The 19,858-nt window shown below is 42.6% G+C and overlaps 1 pseudogene across 1 annotated transcript; it reads left to right on the top strand.

The window, feature by feature from the left end:
- Nucleotides 1-10,415: 10,415 nt before the first annotated feature.
- Nucleotides 10,416-11,207, top strand: LOC101342932 (60S ribosomal protein L7 pseudogene; annotated as a pseudogene). Its single transcript, XR_186552.2, has one exon. The product of XR_186552.2 is annotated as a 60S ribosomal protein L7 pseudogene (transcript).
- Nucleotides 11,208-19,858: the final 8,651 nt, after the last annotated feature.

Genomic DNA, 19,858 nt, shown 5'->3' on the forward strand with positions numbered 1-19,858 from the left:
GACAAGGGCCCAAAGTCCATCAAATGGGGAAAAGAAAGTCTTTTTAGCAAATGGTGCTGGCAAAACTGGAGGTCCATCTGCAAAAAAATGAAACAGGACCCATTCCTCACACCATACACAAAAACTAATTCCAAATGGATCGAAGATCTAAGTCTAAAACCAAAAACTGTAAAGATCATAGAAGAAAAAGTAGGATCAATGCTAGAGACCTTAATACACGGCATTAACAGGATACAAACCGTAACTAACAACATACAAATTCCAGAAGATAAGATAGATAACTGTTATCTGCTGAAAATTCAATACTTATGCTCATCAAAAGACTTCACCAAAAGAGCAAAAAGACAAACTACAGACTGGGAAAAAATGTTGGGCTATTACAAATCTGACAAAGGTCTGATCTCTAAAATCTACGGGAAAATCCAACACCTCTACCACAGAAAGACAAATAATCCAATTGAAAAATGAGCAAAGGAAATGAACAGACACTCCACCAAAGAAGACATTCAGGCGGCCAACAGACACATGAGGAAATGCTTGTGACCGTTAGCCATCAGGGAAATGCAGATCAAAACCACAATGAGATACCATCTCACCCGGGCATTACTGGCATGAATTAAAAAAAAAAAAACAGAAAATAACAAATGTTACAGAGGCTGTGGGGAGACTGGAACCCTTATGCACTGCTGGTGGGAACGCAAAATGGTACAACCATTTGGAAAACGATATGGCACTTCCTAAGAAAGCTAGAAATAGAAATACCATATGATCCAGCAACCTTACTCCTAGGAATATATCCTAGAGAAATAAGAGCCATCACACGAATAGACATATGCACTGCCATGTTCATTGCAGCATTGTTCATAATAGGAAAAAGATGGAAACAACCTAAGTGCCCATCAACAGAGGAATGGATAAACAAACTATGGGTACGTACACACAATGGAATACTACACAACGATGAAAAACAATGATGAATCTGTGAAGCATCTCACAACATGAATGACTCTGGAGGGCATTATGCTGAGTGAAATAAGTCAATCACAAAAGGACAAATATTGTATGAGATCACTACTATAAAAACTCATGAAAAGGTTTACACACAAAAAGAAAAAATCTTTGATAGTTATGAGGGAGGGGAGGGGTGGGGCTGGAAAAATACTAAACAGACAATAGGTAAATGCTAACTATGGTAAAGGGTAAGACCGTACACAATTCTGGGAAAACCAGCACAACTTGTTCAGGTAAGATCACAGAAGCTCCGTGGACAAATCCAAACTGCCTTAGGGACTGAATTGTTGGGCTGAGGGCTGTGGGGACCATGGTCTCAGGGAACATCTAGTTCAATTGGCATAATATAGTTTATAAAGAAAATGTTCTACATTCTACTTTGGTGAGTAGCATCTGGGGTCTTAAAACTCTGTGAGCAGCCATCTAAGATATTCCACTGGTCTCACCCCTTCAGGAGCAAGGGAAAATGAAGAAAACTAAAGACATAAGGGAAAGATCAGTCCAAAAGACTAATAGACCATAACTGCTATGGCCTACACCAGACTGAGTCCAGTACAGCTGGATGGTGCCTGGCTACAACCGCTGACTGCCCTGACAGGGATCAAAATAGAGGATCCCAGACACAGCCGGAGAAAAATGTAGGACAAAATTCTAACTCAAAAAAAATGACCAGACTTACTGGCCTGACAGAGACTACAGAAATCTGGAGAGCATGGCCCCCGGACACCCTTTTAGCCCTGTAACGAAGTCACTCTGGAGGTTCATCTTTTAGCCAAAGATTAGACAGACCCATAGGACAAAACATGAGTAAAGGGGCACAGCAGCCCAGGGGCAAGGAAAAGAAGGCAGGAGGGGACAGGAAAGCTGGTAATAGGGAACCCAAGGTCAAGAAGGAAGAGTACTGACATGTCATGGGGTTGTAAACCAATGCCATAAAACAATATATGTACTAACTGTTTAATGAGAAGCTAGTTTGTTGTGGAAACTTTCGTCTAAAGTTCAATTATTAAAAAAAAAAAAAAGCTTGCAATTCACCATCCAATGCCAGAGCAAAAAAAAAAATCTTTGATGGTTACAAGGGAGGGGATGGGTGGGGAGGGGAAATCACTAACTAGATAGTACACCAGTGTTAATTTTGGTGAAGGGAAAGACAACACAAAATATAGGGGAAGTCAGCACCACTTGACCAAAGCAAAGTCATAAAAGCTTCTAGATACATCCAAACACCTTGAGGGACCAAGTTGCTGGGGCTGCGGGTTGGGATCATGGTCTCGGGGGACATCTAGGTCAATTGGCATAACATGGTTTATAACGTAAATGTTCTACATCCTATTTTGGACAGTAGCGTCTGGTGTCTTAAAAGCTTTCCAGGGCCATCTAAGATAGAACTATCGGTCCCATCCTGTCTGTAGCAAGGAAGAATGAAGAAAACCAAAGACACAAGGAAAATATTAGTCCAAAGACTAATGGACCACGTGAATCACAGCCTCTACCAGCCTGAGCCCAGAACTAGACAGTGCCCAGCTACCGCCACTCACTGCTCTGAGAGTGATCACAATGGAGGGTCCCAAACAAAGTAGGAGAAAAATGTAGAACAAAATTCAAATTCACAAAAAAAGACCAGACTTACTGGTCTGACAGAGACTGGAGGAACCCCCAACACTATGGCCACCGTATACCCTGCTAACTCAGAACTGAAGACACTTCTGAAGTCCATCTTTCAAGCCAAAGATTAGACAGCCCTGTAAAACAAACAATAACACATATGAGAAACATGGGTCTTACTTCAATCAGGTATACAAGACCAAATGGGCAACACTTGCCCAAAAGCAAAGACGAGAAGGCAGGAAGAGACAGGAAACCCGGACAAGTGGACATGGAGACCCTGGGATGTAAACGGAAAGGGGGAGGGTGGTGACACATTGTGGGGATTGGAGCCAAGGTCACAAAACAATTTGTGTAGAAATCTTTTAATGAGAAACTAATTTGCACTGTAAACTTTCACCTAAAGCACAATAAAATTTAAAAAAAAAAAACTAGTCCAGAAGCAAGACAACAAGGTAATTGTCTTAGTTATCTAGTGCTGCTATAACAGAAATACCACAAGTGGATGGCTTTAGCAAAGAGAAATTTATTCTCTCACAGTTTAGGAGGTTATAAGTCCGAAACCAGGGCGGTAGCTCCAGGGGAAGGCTTTCTGTCTCTATTCGCTCTGGGGCAAGGTCCTTGTCATAAATCTTCCCCTGGTCAAGGAACTTCTCAGTCAGTGCTGGGAACCTGGGTCCAAAGGACACACTATGCTCCCAGTGCTTCTTTCTTGGTGGTGTGAGGCCCCTCATGTCTCTCTGCTCGTTTCTCTCTTTTATATCTCAAAAGACATTGGCTTAAAACACAATCTAATCCTGTAGATTGAGTCCTGCCTCATCAACACAACTACCACTAATCTCATCTCATTAACATCATAGAGTTAGGATATACAACACACAGGAAAATCACGTCAGATGACAAAATGATGGACAATCACACAACACTGGGAATCATGGCCTAGCCAAACTGACACACATATTTTTGGGGGAGACAATGTAATCCATGACATTCCACCCTTTGGCCCCCCAAAATTCATGCCCTTTCCCCATGTAAAACACATTCAGCCCACAGCAAGTCTTAATCAACTCCAAGTCCAAAATCCAAAAATTCCTCTTCATTTGTGAAATCTAGAATACAGGTTATCTGCTTCCAAAGTACAATGGCATAATAGGCACAAGCTAGACACTTCCATTACAGATGGGAGAAATTTCAGGGAAAGAAAGGAAAACAGGCACCAAGCAAGTCATCAGAACACATGACATTAGCCCTCAAGGCTTGAAAATAATCCTCTGTTCTCTGAGACAATTTACACAATAGCCCTGCCCTCCAGACTCTGGGTGGAGGCCTCGCCCTGGGCTTCAGTTCCGCCTTCCAGGCACACTGGAATGGCAACTCTGCTCCCTTGGCTTTAAGCACACCATTCTCCTAGTACATCTGAGTGATGACTCCATCCTTAGAAACTCCAGAGGTCATGGCTCCACCCTTTGAGACCCCAGAGATTGAGGCCATACCTTTTGAGACTGAGGCAGCTCGGCTTCCTCTGTTCTTGCCTCTTCAGCTTCTGCTTCCTGGTTCCTTGGCTTCTCAGGCCCTCGAGCCTCACTGCCCGCATCTGCCCTGTGGTGGCGACTGTTCTGAAGCTCTGTAGCTCCACCAAGAAGTGCCTGGAGGCACCCCACCCTACTAGTAAACTTCTGCCAAAGGCACTCAGCTTTCTTGCACCATGTGTCAGCAAGCCTAGCTCCACCAGCAATTGCTGGGAGGCACCCTACTCGGCCAGGAAGGCTCCTGCCAAAGGCATTCAGCTGTCTCACTCTGTGGGTGGGCTACAGCACATTTGCGCTGGTCTCCCGGTTCTGCTCTGCTGGTTCTCTTGCTGTCTGCGCCGTCTCCAGTGTAACAGCTCTCCTCGTTTCCTTCTGAGTCCTCTACCCGTTCAGTTTCAAAACCACTTGCACGTTTAGTTATGTTAGAGCAGCACCCCACTCTCTCGGTACCAAATTCTGTCTCAGTCATCTAGTGCTGCTATAACAGAAATACGACAAGTGGATGGCTTTAGCAAAGAGAAGTTTATTCTCCCAAAGTTTAGGAGGCTAGTAAGTCTGAAATCAGGGCGCCAGCTCCAGGGGAAGCCTTTTTCTCTTTGTTGGCTCTGGGGCAAGGTCCTTGTCATCAATTTTCCCCCGGTTGAGGAGCTTCTCAGCACAGGGATCCTGGGTCCAGACAACATGTTATGCTCCCGGTGCTTCTTTCTTGGTGGTATGAGGTTCCCCATGTCTCTCTGCTTGCTTCTTTCACATCTCAAAAGAGACTGGTTTAAACCAGAATCTAATCCTGTAGATTGAGTCCTGCCTCATCAACACAACTGCCACTGATCTCATCTCATTAACATCGTAGAGCTAGGATTTACATCACACAGGAAAATCACATCTGATGACAGAATGGTAGATAATCACACAACTCTGGGAATCATCGCCTAGCCAAACTGATACACATATTTTTGGGGGACACAATTCAATCCATGACAGTAACATTATAGTGACTGGCAAGGCGGGGGGAAATTAACTTGAGAAAAGCTGGTCATGGAAGACCCCTCTCAGGAGATGACACTTGAACTAAGAGCTAAATGAGGAGAGAAACTGGTCCTGGGAATATCAAATGTCAGAAAAGAGACTTCCAGAAGAAATTTCAAGGGCAAGTGTTGTCAGGTGGGAAAGAGACTGGCATACAATCACATTCCATCTTCAAGCTGCTTTGTACCCCTTGTTCCCATGGCAGGATATTTTTCTCCCCACCTAACCTGATCAACTCCTCCACGTCTCTCTCATTTCAGCTCACACCACACTTAATCTCCCCGCCCCTACTTCCAAAATCAGGCCTCCCTGTTACATTTTCACAGCATTCTATACTTCCCCAGATAGCACATAACACAATTTGTAATTTTCTATTTGTGTGATTATTTATTAATACCTCCTTCGGAATCTGTTAGTGGTGCTAACAGTTAAGGCACTCAGCTGCTGACAGAAAGGTTGATGGTTCCAGTCCACCCAGAGGTACCTCGAAAGAAAGGCCTGGCAGTCTACTTCTGAAAACCCAGCCATCTGAAAACCCTACAGAGCACAGTTCTACTCTCCCACTAGACTCCACAGCAACTTTTTGCCCCCCTGACTAGACTGTCCACTCTTGGCTCAGAGGCTGATGCAAAGTAGATACTCATTAAACGTCTACTGAATGAATAAAACACTTTAAGAGGAGAATTATTGCCACTTTACAGTTGAGAAAACTGAGGCATAATATCCTAAAAAATTTGTCCAAAATCACAAGGTGGTGATTGGCAGACCTGGAATTCTAATCCCATTCCTTTTTGCTCCAGATCCAGACCTGGTAATTATTATATCATATAGCCCACAGGCCTAAGCTAGCTAGGAACCACTTGGCTGCCTCTAGTTACCATGATTTTTCCAATGTAGTGAGATTAATCACGTAGCTATTGACAGCCTGGGCTCCCTCCAGTCAGACAGACAAATCTAGGTTGGAATTCCACCATCGTCATTTTCTCACATTTCCTATCTTCTAGTAATTCCACTTGTAAGAATTAATCCTAAGGAGGGAAAATTGTGGATAAGCTCAAAGAATAATTACAGGGATATTCACTGAAGCATTGCTTATGGTACTGAAAAATCAGAAGCATCTACATAGCTGACAAAAGGGCATTGGTTAAATAAATTACGTCCCATTAGAGTGTAAGTAAGATTCTAGCTAGAATGTCAGCAACATGACAACAGAGGCTTTGTTTTTTCCATTGCACTGTATATTAGTTTCCTGCGACTGCTATAAGAAATTATCATAAACTGGTTGGCTTAAAAACAGCAGAAACTTATTCGGTCACAGCTCTGGAGGCTAGAAGTCTGAAATCAAGGTGTTCGCAGGGTTGGTTCCTGCTGGAGGCTCCAAAAGAGAATCTGTTCCATGCCTCTTCCTAATTTCTGGTGGCTGCCAGCAATCCTTGGCATATCTTGGCCTGTTGACGCATCACTACAATCTCTGCCTCTGTTATCACACGGCATACTCCCTGTGTGTCTCTATGTGACTCTCCGCTTATTATAAGGATACCAGACATACTGGATTTGGGGCCTACCCTAAGCCAGTATGACCTCATCTTAACTAATTACATCTGCAAAGACTCTATTTCCAGATAATGTCACAGTCTGAGGTTCTGGATGGGCATGAATTTTAGGGGGTCACTGTTAAAGCCAGTACACTGTATCTTCAGCACCAAGAAGCTGGGACATAGCGGCTTCTCAATAAATAATGAACAAATAAATGAAATGCTGTGCAGCTATTAAACACTTGGTTGGAGAAGAAAATTTAATCACATGAAAAGATGTCACAGTATAACAAGTGAAAAAAGTCAGTATACAAAACGGTATAACCAGTGTGATCCTAGCTGTGTGTGTGTATGTTTTCTTTAGTTTGTATGTATTTAAAATGAAAACTATACACCCAAATATTAACGGAAGAGGTCTCTAGAGAGGGCAGAATTATGGTGATTTTGGTGCTTTTTGTCTTCTTTGCCTGAATATTCTAATTTTCTACAGTGAATGTTGTCTTAGCCTGGGCTCCCCTAGAAAGCATAGCCTGACACTTGGGCTTGTGAGCAGGTCGTTTACTTGGAGAGGTGATTTCAGGTAACAGGAATGGGATACTGAGAAGACTGAAGCAGGGATGGAGGGAATGCACATCCAAGAAGCATCCTTGAGTTGATCCTGCTATAGGCAACACAGGCTCCATCCGACTGCGACCTTCAGAGAAGTCTTGAAGAGCACACCTCAGAATTGTCCTCCAAGAGATAAGAGTCAGAAGAGGGGAGAATTTATCCAGTGACTTTCATCTCCTGTCAAAGCAGAGTTCCTTCCATTAAAACCTAGGGGTTTTAACAACCTCTGCTTCCAGGGTGGGTTAAAGCAAGTGGGTTACCATGGGTGTCCTACGCCAAGTCAGTGGAGATACCCAGGAACAGAAAGCAAGAGATACTCTGTGCAGCTAACAAAAGGGACTGTCAGGTTGCCCCCTGCACAAAGCCAGTTGCTACAGCAATAATTAAAGCAAAAAGTAGTTTAAGAGGATGTGAGATAGGCATAACAGGTGTCTGATACAAATATGTATTCTTTTTGTAGTAAGAATAAAAACAATGTGCTCTTTTCCCCAAACATTCAGCTAACGTCCCACTCCATTGGAGATGCCTTCCATATGGATTTCCAAGGGTCAGTCAACTTGTTTTGACTATCTCTACTTGGGGGTCAAAAGTCAAATATGGCTCTTTTGATATTTCTAGAATTTATGCAACCTCTCATATTTAAAACAAAAAGCAAATTGGAAATTTTAAAACACCTAATTACGCTGGTCAAGATCAATGCTTCCTCTTGCCCCTTTAAAAGAATTTTTATAGGAACAGTGCTGGCAGGCTAATGGGGCCATTAGTCACCCAGAGAAAATGAAACAGAGAGAGAGAAACATGCTAAGAGGAAGGAAAATATTGTCCTTTTCTCAATGTTGCCTACCACTCACTCTGACAATATTTATGTTGATTTTATATCTTCCCAATAGTAAGTTCCTGGGTCTCCATTTCCTCAAGTGAAAATCAAAGATAAAAATATCCTCCCTCCAGGGTGACAGTGTAAAGCTGATAAAATGCCTGTAAAGCTCTTAGCACCCATAAGGAACATAGTAAGCGTTTAATAAATGAGAGCTATGATTCATATTAGGAGTCCCTGCGTGGTACAAACAGTGTGTTTGTTCACTGCTGAGAGGTTGGTTGTTCGAGTCCATCCAGAAGCACCTTGGAATAAAGGCCTGGTGATCTACTTCTGAAAAATCAGCCATTGAAAACCCTAGAGACAGCAGTTCTACTAGGACACATGTAGAGTTGCCGTGAGTTGGTATCAACCCAGCCGCAACTGGTTTGGTTTTTGGTTATGATCCATATTATCCATATGATTATCCATATTATTTTTGGTTATGATCCATATTATCTCAGCAGATAAAGATTATGTCTAACCAATGCTCTCTAAATCTGGTGTTCCACAGTCCCCACGTTTTCACATACTGAAGTGTTCCTTGCAAGCTCAATCCATTAAAGTTCTTTGGTTGCAAGCAACAGACATCTTTTCTGGCTATCTTAAGAAAACGGAATCGAACTGGGGGGTGGCTCCCAGAGTCAAAGGTAAAGAGGAATAACCAGACCTTCGGAATGCCCAGAGCCGGATCAGATCCAAGAATTTCATTGCTGAAATTGATGAACCACTTCTTTTGGGTGAACTCACCACCTGTCTTCCATCTTCTGGAATCTCAATTCCCAGAGCAGGGGTACTGAGAGGGTGGTCACTGAACGAGCATCACTTGGCAACTTGCTAGGATTGCAAATTCTCAGCACAGACTACCGAGTCAGACACTCCGGGATGTGACTCATCAACCTGTGTTTTAATAATCCCCCCAGGTCGTTCTGATGAGTGCTCCAGTTTGAAAATCACTTCCCAGAGGATCATCCGAATGGCCTAGTTTGAGTCACATTCTCAGCCTTTGATGACGGGTGGGGGAGGTGGAATTATAAGATGCTGGATTTCCAGGATGAGTCCCTGGGTAGTGCAGTGGTTAATGTGCTCGGCTGCTAACCGAAAGTTGGAGGTTCGAGTCCACCTAGAGGTACTTCAGAAGAAAGGCCCTGGCAATCTACTTCTGAAAAATCAGCCACTGAAAACCCTATGGAGCACAGTTCTACTCTGACACACGTGGGGTCGCCATGAGTGGGAGTTTACTCTATGGCAGAGGGTTTTTAATAAATGAGTGCAGGTTCAAGGTTGTCCCTATCGATGTACTTCCCTGAAGGGATAGGAGACGGCTTGCAACACGTCTTACCAAGACAAGGAGCCATCCCAGTCTGGGGAAGAGATACTCTTGTTGTTAACATGACTTGGACCTTGACCCCTATGGAACAAGAACACTTGAGCTAAGGAGCAGCTCTGATTAGATTTTTTTTTTTTAATTTTAATGTTTTTATTAGGTTGTGTGGTAGGTACAAGGGCATTTGTCATTTTATTCTGCTTTTTTTTTAAAATTGTGCTTTCGATGAAGGTTTATGAGCAAATTAGTTTCTCATTAAACAATTAATACAATATTGTTTTGTGACGTTGGTTGCTGACCCTGCAATGTGTCAACACTCTCCCCTTCTCAACTTTGGGTTCTCCATTTCCATTTGTCCAGCTTTCCTGTCCCCTCCTGCCTTCTCATCCTTGCCCCTGGGCTGGTGTGCCCATTTAGTTATACTTTTAGATTATTATTATTTTTATTCCAAATACTCCCAACCTGTTTATTTACACTCGTCCCTCAACTAGATTTTTCTATCTCAGCTAATGACACCATTACTGATGCTTCGGTCAGCTATGCCACCTATATTTTAAATACCAGCAGGGTCACCTGAGGTGGACAGGTTTCAGTGGAGCTTCCAGACTAAGACAGATTAGGAAGAAAGGCCCTGGAGATCTACTTCCAAAAATTAGCCAATGAAAACCCTATAATTACAACAGAATATTGTCCCCTATAGTGCTGTAAGATGAGTTCCATAGGCTGAAAGGCACTCAAAACACGCAGTGGTCACAACAGTGGACTCACACATACCAACAATCGTGAAGATGGCGCAGGACTGGACAACGTTTCGTTCTGTTGTACATAAGGCCACCATGAGTCGGTGCCAACAACAGCAACTAAAGACAACATGCGATAGTTGAGATATACTAAAAAAATTATTCTTGCTCTTTTTTCCAGCTGGAACCATGGAGGGTGTCGAAGAGAAGAAAAAGAAGGTTCCTGCTGTGCCAGAAACCCTTAAGAAAAAGAGAAGGAATTTCGCAGAACTAAAGATCAAGCGCCTGAGAAAGAAGTTTGCCCAAAAGATGCTTCGAAAGGCAAGGAGGAAGCTTATCTATGAAAAAGCTAAGCACCATCACAAGGAATACAGGCAGAGGTACAGAACAGAAATTCGAATGGCTAGGATGGCAAGAAAAGCTGGCAACTTCTACATACCTGCAGAACCCAAATTGGCATTTATTATCAGGATCAGAGGTATCAATGGTGTGAGCCCAAAGGTTTGAAAGGTGTTGCAGCTTCTTCGCCTTCGCCAGATCTTCAATGGCACCTTTGTTAAGCTCAACAAGGCTTCAATTAACATGCTGAGAATTGTGGAACCCTATATTGCATGGGGGTACCCAAACCTGAAGTCGGTGAATGAACTGATCTATAAGCGTGGTTATGGCAAACTCAATAAGAAGCGAATTGCCCTGACAGATAACGCTTTGATTGGTAAATACGGCATCATCTGCATGGAGGATCTGATTCATGAGATCTATACTGTTGGGAAACACTACAAAAAAGCAAACAACTTCCTGTGGCCCTTCAAATTATCTTCTCCAAGAGATGGAATGAAGAAAAAGACCACCCATTTTGTAGAAGGTGGAGATGCTGGCAACAGGGAAGACCAGATCAACAGACTTATTAGAAGGATGAACTAAGGTATCTACCATGATTATTTTTGTAATCTGGTCACTTAATAAACCCGCGACCGCTTTCAAATTGAAAAAAAAAATTATTCTTTGCTTGTCTGAAATTCAAATTTAACTGGGCATCCTGTATTTTTATTGGCTAAATCTGGCAAACCGAAGTCCAAGGCACTGTTACCATCATGCCTGGACCACTGCAGTAACCTCCTCATTGGTCTCCCCGCCTCCACTCTTACTCCTTTCAATGAATCGCACAACAGCTGGAGGGGTCTTTTGAACCCGTGAATCATATCAGGGCACTCCTGTATTTAAAACACTTCAAGGTGCCCCACTATTCTTGAGATAACAGGTTTTTTAACAGCTTTATTGAGATATACTCCATATAACATACTATTCATCCATTTAAAGTATGCAATTCAATGGCTGTTAGTATATTCATAGGGATGTGGATCCATCACCACAGTTAATTTTACAACATTTTCATCGCCCCGAAAAGAAACCTCCTTCCCTTAGCCTTCACCTTCAATGCCTCCGACCTCCCCGCCACCAGCTCTGTTTTTGTTGCTAGGTGCCAGCGAGTTGATTTAAAGTCACAGAGACCCCATGTGACAGAGGAGAACTGCCCTCACAGGGTTTTCTAGGCTGTAATCTTTAAAGGAGAATATTGCCAGGTCTTCTCTCACGCAAAGCCACTAGGTGGGTTGGAATTGCCAACGTTTCAATTAGCAGCCCAGCGCCACAAGGGCTCCTTCCCCTCTACTTCCTGTCTTTATAAATTCACCTGTTCTAGATATTTCACGACCATGTGTTCTTTGTGTCTAGCTTCTTTCTTTCTTTCTATTTTTTATTTTTATTTTATTGGTGTACTTTAAGTGAAAGGTTACAATTCAAGTTAGTCTTTCATAAAAATTTATACATACATTGTTTTGCAACCCTAATTGCTTTCCCTATGCTGTGACAGCACACTCCTTTCCGCTCCTGATTTCCCGTGTCCATTCAACCAGCTCCTAACTGTCTCTGCCTTCTCATCTCCCCTCCAGACAGGAGCTGCCCATTTAGTCTCATGTATCTATTTGAGCTAAGAAGCACATTCTTTATGAGTATCATTTTATGTCCCATAGTCCAGTCTAATCTTTTTCTGAAGAGTTGGCCTCGGGAATTGTTTTAGTGCTGGGTTGACAGAGAGTCCAGAGGCCATGCTTTCTGGGGGTTCCTCCAGTCTCAGTCAGACCATTAAGTCTGGTCTTCTTACTAGAATTTAAGTTCTGCACCCCACTTTTCTCCTGCTCCATCAGGGGCTCTCTGTTGTGTTCCCTGTCAGGGCAGTCATTGGTGGTAGCCGGGCACCATCTAGTTCTTCTGGCCTCAGGATGATGCAGTCTCTGGTTTATGTGGCCCTTTCTGTCTCTTGGGCTAATACTTTCCTTGTGTCCATGGTGTTCTTCATTCTCCTTTACTCCAGGTGGTTGGGATCAATTGACGCATCTTAGATGGCTGCTCGCTAGCTTTTAAGACCCCAGTGTGTCTGGCTTCTTTCACTTAGCATCATGTGCTCAAGGTTCATCCATGCTGTAGCATGTATCAGTATTTCATCCCATTTTATTGCCGAAAAATATTTCATTGTATGAATATCTATGTTTTGTTTATTATTCATGACCTGATGAACATTTGGGTTGTTTCTAATTTTTGGCTATTATGAATAATGCTGCTATGAACATTTATCTACAGGTTTCAGTGTGGATTCATATTTTCATTTCTCGAGGGACTATATGTAGGAGTGGAATTGCTGGATCATGTAGTAACTCTGGAGCCCTGGTGGCACAGTGGTTAAGAGCTTGGCTGCTAACCAAAAGTTTGGCTGTTCGAATCCACCAGCCACTCCTTAGAAACCCTATAGGGCAGTTCTACTCTGTCCTCTAGGGTCACTACGAGTCGGAATTGACTCGACGGCAATGGGTTTGTTCAGTAACTCTAAGGAGCCCTGGTGGCGCAATGGTTAAGTGCTTGGCTGCTAACCAAAAGGCTGGCGCCTCAAACCCACCGGACGCTCCATGGAAGAAAAGACCTGGAGATCTACTCCCATAAAGGTTACAGCCCAGGAAACCCTAAGGGACAGTTCTATTCTGTCATATAGGGTCTCTTTGAGTCAGAATCAACTTGACAGCACACAACGACATAGTAACTCTATGTTTGACCGTTTGAAGAACTGAACAAACCCTTTAACGTGGCCACAAGGTCCTACAGCTTCTAGCTTTAGACTAATTTCCCATCCTCTTTTCCAGCCACCTCCCTACTCAAACAATCTGTGGTCTGCAGAAGCCAAGCCCTTTTCCACCTCACACCCTTCCCCTACACTACTCAGTGCAACTGCCCCTTTCACCCTTGAGTTCTCAGCTCAAATGTAACCTCTTCTGAGAAGCCCTCCCTGACCACCCCATCTAAGTCATCCACCCACACACAATTTTCTTCATCACTGAACATTGATCCTTCCTCAATGAAAAAATTGTTTTACTTATTATTTATTTTGTGTGTCTCTCCCACTAGAATATAGGCTCCTTGAGGGTGTGGACCATGTCTATCTTGTTCACCCTGTAGTCTCAGCCCCTAGCACACAGCCTAGCTCCTAGAATGTGCTCAGTAAATGCTGGTCGGTTGGTTGAATGAATGAATGAATGAATAAACAAATGAATTACTGAATTATGGAGCTCAGAGACGGCAGAAGGTGTTTCCGAGGTTTGTATCCACACATAGTAAACCAAAACCAAACACTTTGCTGTCAAGCCAACTATGACTCAGGGAGACCCATGTGTGTCAGAGTAGAAATGTGCTCCATAGGGTTCTCAGTGACTGATTTTTCAGAAGTGGATCACCAGGCCTTTCTTCCGAGGTGCCTCTGAGTGGATTCAAACCACCAATCTTTCCATTAGCACCTGAGTGTGTTAACTGTTTGCACTACCAGGGATGCCTCACACACATAGTAGGTGCTCAATAAATGTTTGTGTTGCTGATGAGGCTGCAAGTAAGGAAGATATACACAATTACACACACACGCAGAGTAGAAGAGAAAGATGAATTCACTTCTTGAAGAAAAAAGTGGGGAGTGTCACTGCAAGTCTCATAAATCTGAACACAAACGCCCATTCAAGAGATAGAAACAGCTGCTCAGGCCGGGCAAGGAGTCTTCTCTCCTTTCTGTCCCCCATCTCCCCGCTGCCAGGGTTAATACTGTTTTATATCTTTTTTTTTTTAATTGTGCTTTAGGTAAAAGGTTACAGCTCAAGTTAATTTCTCATTCAAAAACTTATACACATATTGTTTTGTGACATTGGTTGCAATCCCCACAATGTGACGGCATACTCCACCCTTCCACCCTGGGTTCTCTGTGTCCATGTGACCAGTTCCTGTCCCTTCCTGCCTTCTGATCCTGCTTTTGGACAGGAGCTACCCATTTGGTCTTGTATATCTGATTAAACTAAGAAGCACATTCTTTACGTGTATTATTTTTTGTTTTATAGTCCCATCTAATCCTTGTCTGAAGAGTGGGTTTTGGGAATGGTTTCAGTTCTGGGTTAAGAGAGCATCCAGGAGCCACAGTTTCGAGGGTCTACTTTCTATTTTAATAGAAAAATCACTCTGAGTACTTTGGAACTCTAATTGCAGGTGACACGCAAATGGGAAGACAAATAGGAAATCAAACATCTGAGCCAATAAGTTGGGATTTATATGGACACTTGATAGTGGTAAGTGCCCTGAGCCACTCAGAATTTCCTCAAAGCACTTTGCAGATGGACTTTACAGGGGCCATCATGAAGATGAAATCAGGGATGTCTGTAGCACGCCTGAGCTCTCTGAAGACATGTCAATATTATGAATCTTAATGTCAATTTTCACAACATGTCTCCAAAGTGAAGGCCATCTAAGACCTTCTGAGATTTGACTCTAGCCACCTCTACAGCCTAATCTTTCAACACTTCCCTCCTTGGTCTCCAAGTCTAATCATCTAAAGCCCTTAAGCTTTCCATCCCATCACGCTCTCTCTTGCCTGGAACACTCAATCCTCTCACATGCACCTGCCTAACTCCTACCAGGTTTCATTTTGGAGTTCACCTCCTCCAAAAAGACTTCCTTGCCTTCCTGTTTCTCTAGAATGGGATGGATTCTGTATTACTGAAGATTCTTAGGTTGAAGGTAACAGAAATCTACCTCAAAATAACTTTAGTTAAAAAGGAAATTTATTTGCTCTGGAAAGTCCAAGGGTGAAAGGAACTCGGGCTCTCAAGCAATGAGTTCAAGTCTCTCTCTGGTTCTTTTCCTCTGTTTCTCTCTTTCTTTCTATCTCACTCACTCCCTCCTTGCTGGCCTCACTTGCTTCTTTTGCAGTTGGGGAAAAAGCATTGTAGGCAGCTCCAAGCTTATATTATTCCAGCTCAACAACCTCAGAGAAAAGCTACTTCTCATTCCCAGCATCCATGTGTAAATATCCCAGGGAAGGACTCTGATTGGTTCAGTTTGGGTCACATGGCCAGAGTGTGATTCCAGGAGGTGTGATACTGTGATTGGCCAATCCAAGGCACTGTGTTTCTGTGATATGCCCTGTGTATTCATTGCTAGCACCATCAGAACAACATGGAATAAGAACAGGTCAGTTCTTTAGAAAAAAAGGAGGAAAATGATCGGGTCACAGCATCTAGCACCTAGTATATATTAAGTGCTAAGTAAATGTCTTTGGAATGGATGAATGATATTCAATGCTAACTAATAGCGTAGGCCTCACAGTCTACCCCACTCTCCTTAAACTTTATCTTTGGCCTGCTGATTCCTATTATCAAAACTATTATTATCAGCATACATTTACTGGGGATGTACATCACATGAGGCCCTGGGTGGATACAAAGATACATTGCACCTTCTTTAAGGAATTTCCAATCTATCTGGAAAGGTAGATCACATATATCAGAATAAAAATAACAGTACAATGTAGCAAGAGAAATGGAAGGCTTTGGATGAGAAGAGTGAAAACCAAAAAACCAAATCGTTGCTGTCAAGTCGATTCTGACTCATAGTGACCGTATAGGACAGAGAAGAACTGCCCCATAGGGTTTCCAAGGAGCAGCTGGTGGATTCAAACTGCCGACCTTTCAGTTAGCAGCCGAGCTCTCAACCACTGTGCCACCAGGGCTCCGAGAAGAGTGGAGGTGTTATGAATCGGGGATTTGGGCAATTCGGAGATGGAGGAATGTTTAGAAACATTGCCAGTGGGAAGGTAAAATGGTACAGCCACTCTGGAAAATAGTGTGGCAGTTGCTTAAAAAACAAACTACGCAACTACCATATGACCTAATAATTACACTCCTGGACATCTATCCTAGAGAAACGAAAATTTATGTTCACACAAAAACCTATACACGAATTTTCATAGTAGTTTTATTTGTAATAACCCAAAATTGGAAACACAGTATGTTATATTTATACCATGGAATACTACTCAGCAATAAAAAGGAATGAATTATTGAGAGACACAACTTGGATGAATCTCCAGAAAATTATACTGGACAAAAAAAAAAAAAACAAAAAAAAAACAAAGCCAATTCCAAAAGACTACACATTGTATGATTCCATTTATGTAACATTTTTGAAATGACAAATTTTTAGAAACAGAGGACGGTTGGGGGTTGCCAGGGCTTAGGGCAGGGGTTGGTGGGAGGGAGGTAGATGTACTTAATAAAAGGGCAACAAGAGGGAGCCTTGTATTGTTAGAGCTGTGGTGGGTACATGAACCTAAATAGATGATAAAATTGTATAGGATTTAACACACACACACGGGTAAAAATGGGGAAATCTGAATAAGATTGGTAGGTTGTATCAATATCAATATCCTGGTTATGATATTATACTATCAAAACTCCCAAAGGTAACATAATAAAATGGGCAAAGTGTAGAAGGGATCTCTCTATACTATTATTTACAACTGCACGTGAATCTACAATGATCTCAATAAAAAGCTTAATTAAAGACAACAGCACAACAGTAGAAGGCCAAATTTGGCCTGCAGGGCATAATCTGCCAACCTCTGGTCTAAGGCAACCACTGAGAGGCAGAGACCCTTTGGCTAACTGCTAATATCCATTCTTCCCTTCCCTTTTAGTAAACCAAACCAAACCAAACCGGTTGCTGTCGAGTAGATCCCAACTTGTAGTGACCTTACAGGACAGAGTACAACTGCCCCATAGGGTTTCCAAAGCTGTAAATCTTTATGGAAGCGGACTGCCACATCATTCTCTCCTGAAGCGGCTAGTGGGTTTGAACTGTCCATCTTTTGGTTAGCAACCAGGGCTCGTTCTTTTAGTAACAGAGTTCTCAGATTGCTGCCTAGCTTAAAAAACTACATTTTCCAGCATCCCATGCAGCTAGGTGTGGCCATCTAAGTTTTCGCCAATGAAATGTAAGTGAAAGTGTTAAATGGTACTTCTGGGAAAGTGGAAGTGTATGGGAATTCAAGCAGCCATCTTGGGTCATGAGGCAACATATTAAGATTAGTGGCAGAGCAACACTGAGGGAGTCTATGACCCTGATGTCTGTGGAGACAGCCACTATTATTTTGGATGTTTTTGGTTATTCATAGCCTAACCTAATTCTAACTGATATATATAGCAATCATATTTGAGTTGGTCAGCCATTGGTGTAGAGGTGACAATGTGACCTACTTCTGGACAATAAGATAAAGGGAAATCCACTGGGAGACTTTTAGGAAAGATTCAACCCCCCACCTGAACAAGATCTAAATTCAACCCCCCACCCAAACAAGATCTTTTAGCTGTTTCCCATTCTTTCTGCTTTGGATGCTGTTACTAAGGATGTGATAACTGGAGCTGCAGCAACTGTTTTGCTGCCATGAGGCAACAAGCCTGAGGACTAAAACCAAAATCCTAAGAGTGATGAAGAGGAAACAAGGGCGGAGTTTTATCCTTAATTAAATATCTGCATCACAAACACATGTCTTGGAAGAAGTACAACCAGAATGGTCTTTAGGAGGAAGGATGGCGAGACTACATCTTACATATTTTGGACATGTTTTCAGGAGGGATCAGTCCCTGGAGAAGGACATCATGCTTGGCAAAGTACAGGGTCAGCGAAAAAGAGGAAGACCCTCAACAAGATGGACTGACACAGTGGCTGCAACAATGGGCTGAAGCATAACAACGATTGTGAGGATGGCACAGGACCGGGCAGTGTTTCGTTCTGTGGTGCACAGGGTCGCTATGAGTCGGAACCGACTTGAGGGCACCTAACAACAACACAAACTCAATCCTGAGCCTGCTTCTGGACCACGGGTAGGCATGATTTTTCTTTAAAAGGTCAGAAAGTAAATATTTTAGGCTTTGTGGACCATATAGTTTCTGTTGCAAAATTATTATTGAGAAACTATTCAGCTCTACTGTTGTAGCACAAAAGCAGCCACAGATAATATGTAAATGAATGAGCATAACTCTGTTCCAGTAAATTATTACAAAAACAGGCAGCAGACCGAACTGGCCCAGGGGCCTTAGTTTGCCAACCCTTGCTCTGGACTTGTTGTCAAGTAAGCAATAAAATTCCTCATGAGTTAAGACTTTACCAGTTGCATCTTCTGTTACTTGCACTAAACACATACTAAATGCTTTATCTAGGGTTTTCTCAAACTTAGCACTATTTACATTTTAGGCCAGATAATTCTTCATTTTCTGTGCATCGCAGGATGTTAAGCAGCATCCCTGGCTTCTACCCACTAGATGCCAGTGTTGTAGTTAGATGCCATAGAGTTGGTTCCGACACATACCGACCCTAAGACACTAAGGGTCTTCCTCTTTTTCGCTGACCTTCTACTTTACCAGGCATGATGTCCTTCTCCAGGGACTGGTCCCTCCTGATAACATGTCCAAAGTAAGTGAGATGAAGTCTTGCCATCTCTGCTTCTAAGAAGCGTTCTGGCTGTACTTCTTCCAAGACAGATTTGTTCCTTCTTCTGGCAGTCCATGGTATATTCAATATTCTTCGCCAACACCGTAATTCAAATGCATCAGTTCTTCTTCGGTCTCCGTTATTCATTTTCCAGCTTTCTCACGCATATGAGGTGATTGAAAATACCATGGCTTACGTCAGGCACACCTTAGTTTTCAAGGTGACATCTTTACTTTTTAACACTTTAAAGAGGTATTTTGCAACAGATTTTCCAACGCGATGCATCTTTTGATTTCTTGACTGCTGCTCCCATGGGTGTTGATTGTGGATCCAAGTAAAACGAAACCCTTGACAACTTCAATATTTTCTCTGTTTATCGTGGTGTTGCTTTTTGGTCCACTTGTGTGGATTTTTGTTTTCTTTATGTCGAGGTTAATCCCTACTGAAGGCTGTAGTCTTTGATCTTCATCAGTAAGTGCTTCAAGTCCTCTTCACTTTCAGCAAGCAAGGTTGTGTCATCTGCATAATGAAGGTTGTTATTGAGTCTTCCATCAGTCCTGATGCTGAGTTCTTCATATATAGTCCAGCTTCTTGAATCATTTGCTCAGCATACAGATTAAGTATGGTGAAAAGGTACAACCCTGGTGCACACCTTTCCTGATTTTAAAACATGCGATCTGTTTTAAAATCTATTTCATCACCTGCCTCTTGGTCTATGTACAGATTCCACATGAGCACAATTAAGTGTTCTGGAATTCCCATTCTTTGCA

Source organism: Trichechus manatus, unplaced genomic scaffold (assembly GCF_000243295.1).
Source record: "Trichechus manatus latirostris isolate Lorelei unplaced genomic scaffold, TriManLat1.0 scaffold00061, whole genome shotgun sequence".
Lineage (NCBI taxonomy): Eukaryota > Metazoa > Chordata > Mammalia > Sirenia > Trichechidae > Trichechus > Trichechus manatus.